Here is an 11,399-nt window from a genome sequence, read left to right on the forward strand (position 1 = left end):
ATCAGTCGCCGGCTTCTGGACGGCCGCTCACTGCGGCTCTGGCCGCTCACGCTGGCTGCTGGCTACACACGGTAGCCCATGGCAACCCACTGCAGCAGGGGCTGCAGCCTACTCCGTTGCTGGTGATTCACAGCTGCCCAGCTCCAGGTTGAGCTGTTGTTCAGCATCTTAGCTGTGGAGGGCAGTGTCACTGGCCCTCATACGTGGGATCCGAACCAGGGCCCTCTGGCATCCCAAGCCAGTTCTTAACCATCGCGCCACTTGGCTGGCCCAAGTGCAGTTTTAAGTTCACAAAAAAAGTAGGATGGGTACTGAGTCTTCCCATAATCCCCCCATCCCGATACAAGCAGAGCTTCCCATGATCAACATCACTCACCACAATGGTACATTTGCTACTGAGGATGAGTCTACATTGATGCATCAGAATCACTTCAAATCCGTAGTTTATGTGAAGCTTCACCCTGGGTGTTATAGAATTATTTTTAAACCTATATTTTTACTAATTTTAAAAATATATACCCAAGTACATGTTATATGTCTCTTAAGCTTTTGCTCTTTATTAAAATAAATCATGTATTTTTATGTCAAGAGCTGTTATTTCTAAGTGAATACAGTGAATAATTCCATTTATATTTTCAAATTAGTTCATTTGTCCTAGCCCTCGAATGTTGAAAATGAAGATTCAACAACACAGGCTGGCATATTCTATGAGTCATACAGGAGTTAATAGACAAAGAGGAGGGCAAATTTGGTTTAAAGAACTATTAAGTTTTTGTAGGGGAGATAGCTACAAATAGGAGATAAACAAATTATAAAGAATACCGTAGGGTTGAGGAAGAGTACTCAAAAGTGAAATGACTTGGGAGCCAGGTCTACTCCCCCAGGATGGGTTTTAGGCTTCACTGAACACAGTGCGGCTGCAGACAACTTGATGGCAGACATGTTTGCTGGGTTGCCCTGGGATAGAGCAGCTCCACAGTCCTCTCTGGCTGTTATTGGTGAGGACGGATCTCAGGCTGTGACTGGGAAGCAGGAAGCCCTCCCTACCATGGTGACCTCAGGCAGAGGTTGGAAAAGAGGAAACTATCACTGAAACTGGCCACAAAAACTGCTGGAGGACGAATACCACAGGACTTCCTGCATCCATGCAACTGGCAGCCACTCCACAGAAACCAATGGAGAGAAAACACCATGAAATAGGAACAAGAGTTCTTTCCCTGGCAGTGCCCCTCCAATGCCTTTTTCTGGCTAAACAACATCATGCTAGTTGATAAGGGAGAAAAATTTATAGGATCTTGAAGGACAGGTTTGGATCTGAGGTTAATAAATTGTTAATTGGCCCTCAAGATTACTGTGTAAGAATTATAATGTTGGTATATGACATAATTCTTTATATAGAAAACCTTAAAGACTCCACACACAAAAAAACTATTAGAAACAATACACAAATACAGTAAAGTCGCAGGATACAAAATCAATGTACAAAAATGCATGCATTCCTACATACTAACAATGAAATTTCAGAAAAAGAAATGGAAAAAAAACCCCACATTTCTTTTGGAATTGCAACAAAAAAGAATAAAATACCTAGGAGTAAACTTAACAAAGGATGTGAAGGACCTATACACTAAAAACTATAAGATGTTATTAAAAGTAATTGAAGAAAACAAAAAGAAATGGAAAGGTATTCTGAATTCATGGATTGGAAGAATATATATATTAGCAGTTAAAATTGCATATTAAAGCACTACACAGATTTAATGCAATTGCCTTCAAAATCACAATGGAAATTTTATTTAATTTATTTTTCACCTTGGACTTACATTGTTTTTCATTTTTATTAAAGATAAATTTATTGGGATAACAATAGTTAGTAAAATTACATAGTTTTCAAGGATACAATTCTATAATACATCATCTACATATTACATTGCATGCTTACCAGCCAGAGTCAGTTCTCCTTCCTTCACCATGTATTTGACCCTGTTTACCCTCTTCTACCACCACCCCCCTTACCCTCCGTTATCCACTAATTGTTGTCTGTGTCTACGAGTTTTGTTTCTTTATTTGTTTGTCTTGTTTCTTTGCTGCTTTCAGTTATATATCCCACATATCAGTGAAGCCATATTGTTCTCAACTTTTTCTGTCTGACTTATTTTACTTAGCATAATAATATCAAGGTCCATCCATGTTGTCCCAAATGGCAGTATTTCATCTTTTCTTAGATGAATAGAGTAGTATACCATTGTGTATATCAACACATCTTCTTTATTGAGTCCTCTATCAGACACGTGCAGGAGAATGAAACTAGACTGCTATCTGTAACCATACACCAAAATTAACATAAATGGATCGAAGTCCCAAAAATAATAACTGAAACAATAAATTGCATAGAAGAAAGCATAGTTACTAAACTGATGGACCTGGGGTACAGAGCGAATTTTATGAATTTGACTTCAAAGGCAGGGAAGTAAAAGCAAAATAAATATGATGGTATTATATATCCAACTAAAAAGCTTTTGCACAGCAAAAGAAACCAACAACAGAACAAAGAGGGAACCAGTGGAATGGCAGGAGATATTTGCAAACAACACCTGTGATTGTTTTGGGCCAATATCTAAAATATAGGAAGATCTCATACAACTGCTAATCTTTTAAAATCTAGGAGTGGCTTTCCATGCTTCACGATGAAGAAGCTGGAGCCTTACAAAGCCTGGATGATCTGAGCCTTGTTACCTCTTGCACCTTATCCTCCAATACAATGTTTCTCAACCTTTTTTTTTTTTTTCCTTTTTCATTTTCTCCCTCAACCTCAAACCGCTAAGGAGCTTTCACAGATATGTTTTCTTTGTCTGCCTTTATAAAAATTCAAAACCACAAATATATTACACTTTTCTTTATGTGCTTTATGTATATCTATACTTTATATATAAAGTGAGATTTTTTTCACTACCATCAAAAATCAGTTTTCGTTCATTTGATGACATCACCTCTGTTGAGAATGCATGAGCTAACACTGTTCCTTTCACTCACTCTGTTTCAGCTATATCGGCCTCCTTCCTAATCCTCAAATACTGAGACATGCTTCTTAAACAGGAAATTTTATTAGTTGCTTGTACGTTTTCAAATGGTCTTCATTTACCTGCTATCCTAGGGTTTTTTTTTACCAAATTCAAGTCTTTTTCCAAACACTACATTCCCAATGAATCCCAGTGGAATTGCAGTTCCTTCTCAGAAACGGCACTCCCAATCCACTTACTCTGTTCAAAGTGTTTTCTTACAATTTTTTGGTATACCTTCTAACATATTATATATTTCTATTTCTTTTCTGATTTAAACACCAAATATCCTATCACAGTCTGGAGACCAGAAGTCTGAAATGAAGGTGTCCACAGGGCTGTCCTCACTTGGAAGGCTCTAGAGGAGACGAGGTTCCATGCCTTTCTCTGAGTTTTTGGTGGAGCCCCCAGGCCTTGGCATTCCTTGGCTTGCAGACATATTACCCCAAGCTCTGCCCTGTCATCTCATTGCTCTTCCTGTGTGTCTCTGTCTTTGTGTCCAAATATTTTCTTATAAAATGGCAGTTGCATTAATTAAGGGTCCACCTTACATCAGTATGACCACATATTAACTTGATTACATTTGTAAAGACTCCATTCCCAAATAAGGTCACATTCATAGGCTCTGGGTGGATATTAATTTGGGAGAGGACATGGGAGTGTGACACTCTTCAGTAAAATATGAAATACAGAAAATGACCAAAAATGGCAGGTCAATGTCTAAATCTTTTAGCTGAGTGTCATCGTAACTGGTGATAGTATTCGGTGTGGTGTTTGTGAAAACCCAATTCCAACCATGTATATAAATTAAAGGTTGGAAGAGTGATGTGAAGGGTCTCAGAAGAGAGGGGAAGAAAACATCCTGGCATAAAATTAGAAGCAACAGTTCACTTAGTATTCATATCATCATGACATTACAAATCTTTAAACACTCTTAACACTTTAAAATATCACAATAAAAAAAACAAATAAACTAGTTTTAGTAAAGAGTAGTGATAATTATTTGGGAATAATTAGCTCATACTCATGGAAATGCATATTGATATGGGAGAGCTCCCTCACTATAGAAGTTTTAAGCTTCCATCATTATAGAAATTTTAGTCCCCTCAATATAACAATTTTAAGTCTCCTTTTCCCTAGTTTCTTAGCTCCTTAGTCCGTGGTCTTAATCTCTCTTCTAGTCAGTTTCTAAATCCTGAACTAAAGATTACTCCTAGCCTAAATCCCAAAATATTTCTCACCCCTGCTTACTAACTACTTAAAACCCTGTGAGCTATAATCATGGTAAGCCCAACATTTCCCCAAGCCATTCCATACCTAACTCTTGGATAAATAAACACTATCTCAGACACCAAATGGGTTTTAACACACTTCCAGGCCAATCCACACCTAACTCCTGAGTGAGCAAAAGTCACCTGAAATTAAGACAAATAGGGTTTGAGTTCCATCGCTGAAGCCAGTGCTTTTAATTTATTAACTAACATCTGTTTCTCCTCATCTAGGGGCTGTTGGGATACAAATTATATCCCAGTGAGACTTCCAGTGCACCCCAACCAAGGAAAAAGAGACCCCTCTTTTTATTTAGGAACAGATAGGGCGAGAGTTTTGTGACTCCCCAGTAGGTAGAGACAGCTCTACCTCCTTCTCAGCTGGAAGCAGATACAGAAGATTTATGGGGATCACATCTCTCAGGGAAAACAAGGCAGGCAGTTAGAGACAGGTAATTGGGTCTCTGCATTCCTGCATGTGGAACACAATCTGTGGGGAGCACCGCCTGCAGACCTTGAGAATTTCTCCTTATCGGCCCTAACCATTAACCACTGTGAGCTGTGAGGACACTCAAAGTCAACAAATTAGACTGGTCCTGCACAGTGGAGGGCTACAATAACCTCCATCTCACCTTAGCCTCATTATACCATCATTATAATATCATACATATGCCTAGAAGTTCTTTAATATCATTATAACAGGCCTAACTTTGGGAAGGGACATGTGCAGCCTAAGGTGAGGTAATAGCTCCTTATCAATCACAGGTGCCAATCAAGTGGTCCAGTGCCCAGAGGGGAGCAGCCCATCCCAGAAAAAAAGATAAAACCCCCAGGCTCCTGCACGCCAACTTGCCCCTTGAGCCCTTTGAGTGTTTTGAGCCTGGCCTGTGCTCGGGCCCTGTTCCAAACTCTTTGGAATGTACTTTTTCTCCTAATAATGCCACCTTGGGCCCTGAGCCGCTTTTCTTTGTGCTCAGCCCACTCCTAATTCTTTGGAGTATACTACCTCTTCTAATAAACTTTTTTCACCACTTTACCTTTGTGTCATGTTCAATTCTTTGCTCGAGACGCCAAGACCTAGACACCGCGCCAAGAGGACCCAATCCCGAGCAAGGTAATAGCTTAGATCCCCAGTTTTCCTCCCTGAGGCCCGGGTTTGACCCCCAGTGTGGGAGACTAGCCAGACTCCGCCAGGTTTGACCCCCATGTGAGTGCCAAGCCTGACTCGTGTTATAACTGAACCTTCATACCGTTTACCAATCTCTCCTTATTTTCCCTACCTCCAGTCCCTGGCAAACACTTTTCTACTCTCTGTTTCTATGAATTTGATTTCCTTTTAATTCCACATATAAATTATGCCATGCAGTATTTATCTTTCTCTGTCTAACTTATTTCACTTAGCATAATGTCTTCCAGGTGCCTCCTCATCACAAGTGACAGAAATTTCTTTTTTCTCATAGCTGAATAATAGTCCAATGAATGTAGTTTGGGGACAAGAGGGTGAGTAGCTAAATGCTGTGCTTACATCTTCTCATGATCACATCAAAATTACAACTAAATTACAGAACAACCATCATTGAGAATGACTTGAAGTCTAGATGAAAAACAGTCCTGTAACTGAGGATATACAGAAAAAGCCATATAGAGACTGGGAGGAAGGGCAGTGACACAGAATGGGCTATCCCATACCCATGTGTGGCAGGTAAAAATAAGGAGAGATAACTCAGCTATGGAGGTCCCTCCTGAGCAGTGAGGGGTCCCAGACCCACACCAGGCTCCCAGCCCAACGTTCCAGTGCCAGAAGAGAAGTCCCCACAACTTCTGGCGGTGAAACCAGTGAAGATTGGGGTTGAGTTGAGATGGAGGGTGCTACAGTCTCAGGCACTCCTCTTAAAGTCTCCATGCAACAGACTTACTCACTGATAGATTAATTCATTCTGAGCTTCAACACTGGGGCAGCAGCTCAAAAGGCACTGGGGATATACAGGGAGGAACTGAATTATGTGCCTTTAAGGAGAGTACTGGAGGGGCTTCTTTTTCCTAGACAGAAGTGCTAGCAGGAGCCATTGTTGCTTTGTTGAGCCCACTCCCCACTAGCGTGTAGATGCAGGCAGTCTTTTTATCTGAGTCTCCGTCAACTGGCTAACACCATTGCCTTGCCCTGGTGATTCCCTGGGACCCTGTTTCATCCAACTTGTAAGCCCACCCCAGTGACTTCCAGTGGCTTTTCCATACAATTGGCCAGTCTCGGCTCCTGCTTTGGAAGTTCTCAAGTCTCTCAAAGATTCACAAACAGCAAACAAGCAGCACCTGGTCTTAGCGTGTCCTATAGCTTTTGCAAAGCAGCCCCAAGCCCAGAAGTAGTGGGAGCCAGCCTTGCTTCATAGCTTAACCCTCCCCAGGTACCTTCAAGCCCAGTGTGGGTGGAAGACCTCTACAGAACACTTTCTGGCTCATGCCAGGTGGCTCTGGGCAGGGCACAAGTGGAAGCTGAACCTGGCTTACATGGGAGGTGCCAGAAATTGCATGACCTGTGGCTGGCTTTGAACAACACCAAAGCACAACCTGGACACCTCCATAGATAACATACCCAAAGGGAAGCCTGGGCAGGAACCAGAGCCCTGATAGGTGAATCCTGCTCCATAGAGACAGCCCCTACACAACAGCCTCTACACTAGTCACAGCCAATCCACACAACCAATCAGCCTCGGGGTCAATCCCTCCAACTGACATGCAAACAGCAACCAAGGTTCAACTACAACAGGAGGGCAAATACAACTGACATAAGAGACACACCTGCAGCACCCAGCTCAGGTGACCTGGAAGAATGCACCACTGGGTCCCACAAGACACCTCCTACATAAGGCCAATCTACCAAGACCAGGAGACATAGCAGATCTTTCTAATACATAGATTCAAATGCAGGGATACAGCCAAAATGGAGAGACAAAGAGACATGTCCCAAATGAAAGAACAGAACAAAGCTCTGAAAAAAAAACCAAAAACAAAAAAAACCTGAGACAAGCAGTCTATCAAATGCAGTATTCAAAACACTGGTTATAAAGATGCTCAGTGATCTCAGGGAGAATTTCAACACAGCAGTAGGGAACAAAAGTAGAATTAGAAAACATAAAATAGAAGCAGCCAGAAATGAAGAATACAATACTAAAATGAAGACTACATTAGAAAGAATTAACAGGAGATTAGATGAAGCAGAGAATTGAATCAGCAATTTGGAAGATAAGTAGCAGAAAACACCTAGTGAGAACAGCAAAAAGAAAAAAGCATCCAAAAAACAGGGCAGTTTAAGGGGCCTCTGGGACAACATTAAACACACCACATTCACATAATAGGGGTCCCAGAAAGAGAAGAGAGAGAGCAAGGAATTGAAACCCTATTTGAAGAAATAATGATGGAAAACTTCCCTAACCTGGCAAAGCAAATACAACAGGCCTAGGAAGTACAGAGCGTTCCAAACAAGGTGAACCCAAATAGGCCCACACCAAGACACATCATAATTAGAATACCAAAGATTAACGACAAATAGAAAACCTTAAAAGCAGCAAGAGAAAAGCTATTAATTACTACAAGGAGCTCTCATAAGACTGTCAGCTGATTTCTCAACACAAACATTACAGGACTGAAAGATAGGCACACAATATTTACACTTATACACAAAATAGTTACACTTGAGATTTTAAATTTACAACAAATACAGACAACTAATTATGATTGATGAGTGACTCAAAGAATAAAATGAGTAATTTAATGTTTTTATCCCTTACATTGTGATACAGTTAAACATTCTTTATGTTTTTCCCTTCAAAGAGACATTAATTTTTATCAGGGGGAACCTAAACAACTTATACATAAATTGTATAATTAAATGCAGCAATTTTAAGAACTAGGGCAGAGAAACAAAGATAGGTTTGCAATTCCATAATTTTAACAGTTACAATAAAGTTGAAAATATAGTAATTCTTCAGAAAAACAGAGACAAATATCATTAAATACCTATTTAATCATATTTTGATATTAGATTTTTTTCATTATAATTGAAATCACATAATATAGATAAAAAAGTAAGTTATACCAGTATTTAGCAACCTTGTCTAAAAGTAGAACTTAAATATCTAAGATACTCGTAATAAAGTCAAAGTTTTCAGTGCTTGTGATTAAGATGGAATCAACAGCATCAGTGGTCAAGTCCTTTGTTCCCAGAAATCTTTTAGAATATGCAAATTGCTTCTCAGAGGTACTTGCCAATGGACAAACTAAATGACATACTACAAGCTCAGAGTCTCCTGTATTGTGAAGGTGTGTGATAAGATAAACTGTCTTCAAAATAGCCAAAGTGTAAGAATTTCCTGTTCAAACCTTAAGTGACATAGTGGTGAAATACCTACTTTGTCCACTTTTTCTTCACTCTCAGCCTTCACATGCAGCCTGTGAAGACCACAGATATTTTGTTTACAGGAGTAACCTGTTCTTCCACGAAAGAATGCATGACTTTCTGGCCTAAACAAGGTATGTGTCTCTACTCTCCTGTCTCTCGGTTAGCTCATCTCATGTAGTGGGAGATAAGTGCTAGATATGATGCAACTGAGGTATAATTAATATGCAATCAAATCAAAGAAACCATTGGTATCTCAATTTATACAATTCAGGCTAAAAACAAGAATAAAATATGAAATATGTTGGACGGTACCTTCAAATATTCAAGTGTTAGCTTGTGGAAAATTACTCACCAGCATACACACATGCATAATTGGGTTTATAAATCAATATAACAAAGTGAAATCCTAAAAGCATCATGATAAGGAAGAGTTAACGTTGGATTTTGTAATTCATAGACATAGTTATATCTGTATGTTATTTTATACTTAGCCAGCCTTTAAAACTACATTCTTAAAATGAATTCATCATATCGTGAAGGTCAAACATAATTCCTCATAGATGCATTCTGATTAAATAAAAGCAATTTGACTTGCAGTAAAAATCAGGATGACATAGCATCATAAAATCCTCATTTAAACTTAATTTTAAACAATCAAAAGACTTTGATTTGAACAAAACTTGAAAAACAGATTCCAAAGTGATAAGAGACTCTTGTCTTTTGAATTACGTTACAATGTCTAACTGATATGAATCAGGAATAGTAACATGGCAAATGTATTAAAGGAATAATTAAAATACATAACATATTACTGAGAGTTTATAAATGTGATTATTTTGTTTTACATGCATTATATCTTACATATTTTTGTTCCCACTTTAGATTAGTCAACTTGGTTGCTAGATACTAGGTAACTTTTAAAGGTCATACGTTGTAAGTTTCAAAGCTAGAATTTATCCTAGATCTCTCTAAAGGCAGAACCGATTGACTGAATTATTATATTATATTTTCTGATTTATTACACTTTCTTACACAACTAAAGCTCCCCTCACTGATTTTGACAACCATAAGATGTTTTGGAAAGTTTGCTCCCAAACTGTTACTCCATAAATGATCTACACATATGTTTATCACTTATGGGTTCAAATCTTAGTTATTAAATAAATTACAAATTACTTGTGAAAATAATTATTTTTAAAAATCTTTTTGTGTTGTATTGCTTTCATTATTTAATAAGTTTTGAATAACTTTAACATCATCTATCACTTTTCAATATATAAAATCTTTCTTTAACATTTTAATGATGTCTTAGAATTCCACAATTATTGAAAATCCAATATCATAGATTACAGCTCATTTGCCCTTTTAATATATAAATGTGACTAAATAAAAGGAATTCAGGGCAGAAGATTACTAGATATGTTGGCACTACTATTTCACCAACTTTAGAATACTCAATTTTTAACTATTAGTGAATTTAAAAATTGTCGTAAATATTGGTGCATCACTTCCTTTTCTATACAACAATTTAACTTGCATACAGCTATTCTTATGGTGTTAAAATGTTTCAGTGGAATCTGATTTTAGATTAATAAAGATGTATTATTCATGAATTTCTTTATTCCTAATCTTTACTTTTCATTCCTTTAACCAATAATATCATGTCAAACATAGAATACCATTTTAAGAATTATTCTTCTGTCATGAAGCACTTATTTAATGCTCTAAATAAATTAGAATATGACCTCACGTTGGTCAACTGCAAAATGCTTATTGATACTATCTCACGCTCCACCCACATTGACTAGCCTAGGAGTCTTGCCATTATTAACACCACTTATTAACTACTTCAGTAGTCATAGGCACCATACCTGACATTACTCAGCTGCAGACATGGATATCCAACTAGAGAACTACTCAGAACGGAATCTGGCTAAGGACTCAAGGAGACAGCAACCAAAAGGCAAGGGCATGGAAAGCTCCGTTTTACTATTTGAACAGCAAATACCCAATGTGGAATTAAACCTTCATAATGCTTCTCAGGATCATCAAGGGAATGACAAGAATGACAACTGCAAAGGTAAAGCATTAAATAGACTCAGGGTATAAGTGTTCTAGGATGTGCAGCTGGGTGCAGAGAAATGGAGCAACAGCAGGCAATAAGCTCACATATTTTTAATTAATAAGGATCAGAGGTTGAAGTTGGATTACAGTATTCTAACATGAAATCTGAGGACTAATTTACGCAGGCGTCATGGTAAGGTGCAGTCTTTGACCAACAATTCATGGACCATTATATTTCTTGAAAACACAATGGCATATTCTGAAAGAAAGATTACAATGGTAGATATGAGTTTGGGTTCAAGTTAATATACCAAGGGTGCCACAAAAATGTTTGCAATTGGACACTTTGGTCAACGTTGCTCAAGCAGTAATTTGCCGTAATCAGAATTGTCTATACGCTGATGGTGACCACTTTGAGCACCCAATGTAATTGCAGAAGCCAAATGTGACTCGTATTCATCTTTTGTTATTGGTATATATGGAATATTAGAATTTTAATAGTTTTTTTCCCTAAAATGTGTATATATTTTTTGGCACCCCCGGTAGGTATATGATTCCATATGTGTAAATTGTCTAAACAATTGTCTCCATCGCTCCTTTCTCAGTGCTTTT

The sequence above is a fragment of the Hipposideros armiger genome, unplaced genomic scaffold (assembly GCF_001890085.2).
Source record: "Hipposideros armiger isolate ML-2016 unplaced genomic scaffold, ASM189008v1 scaffold_1868, whole genome shotgun sequence".
NCBI lineage: Eukaryota > Metazoa > Chordata > Mammalia > Chiroptera > Hipposideridae > Hipposideros > Hipposideros armiger.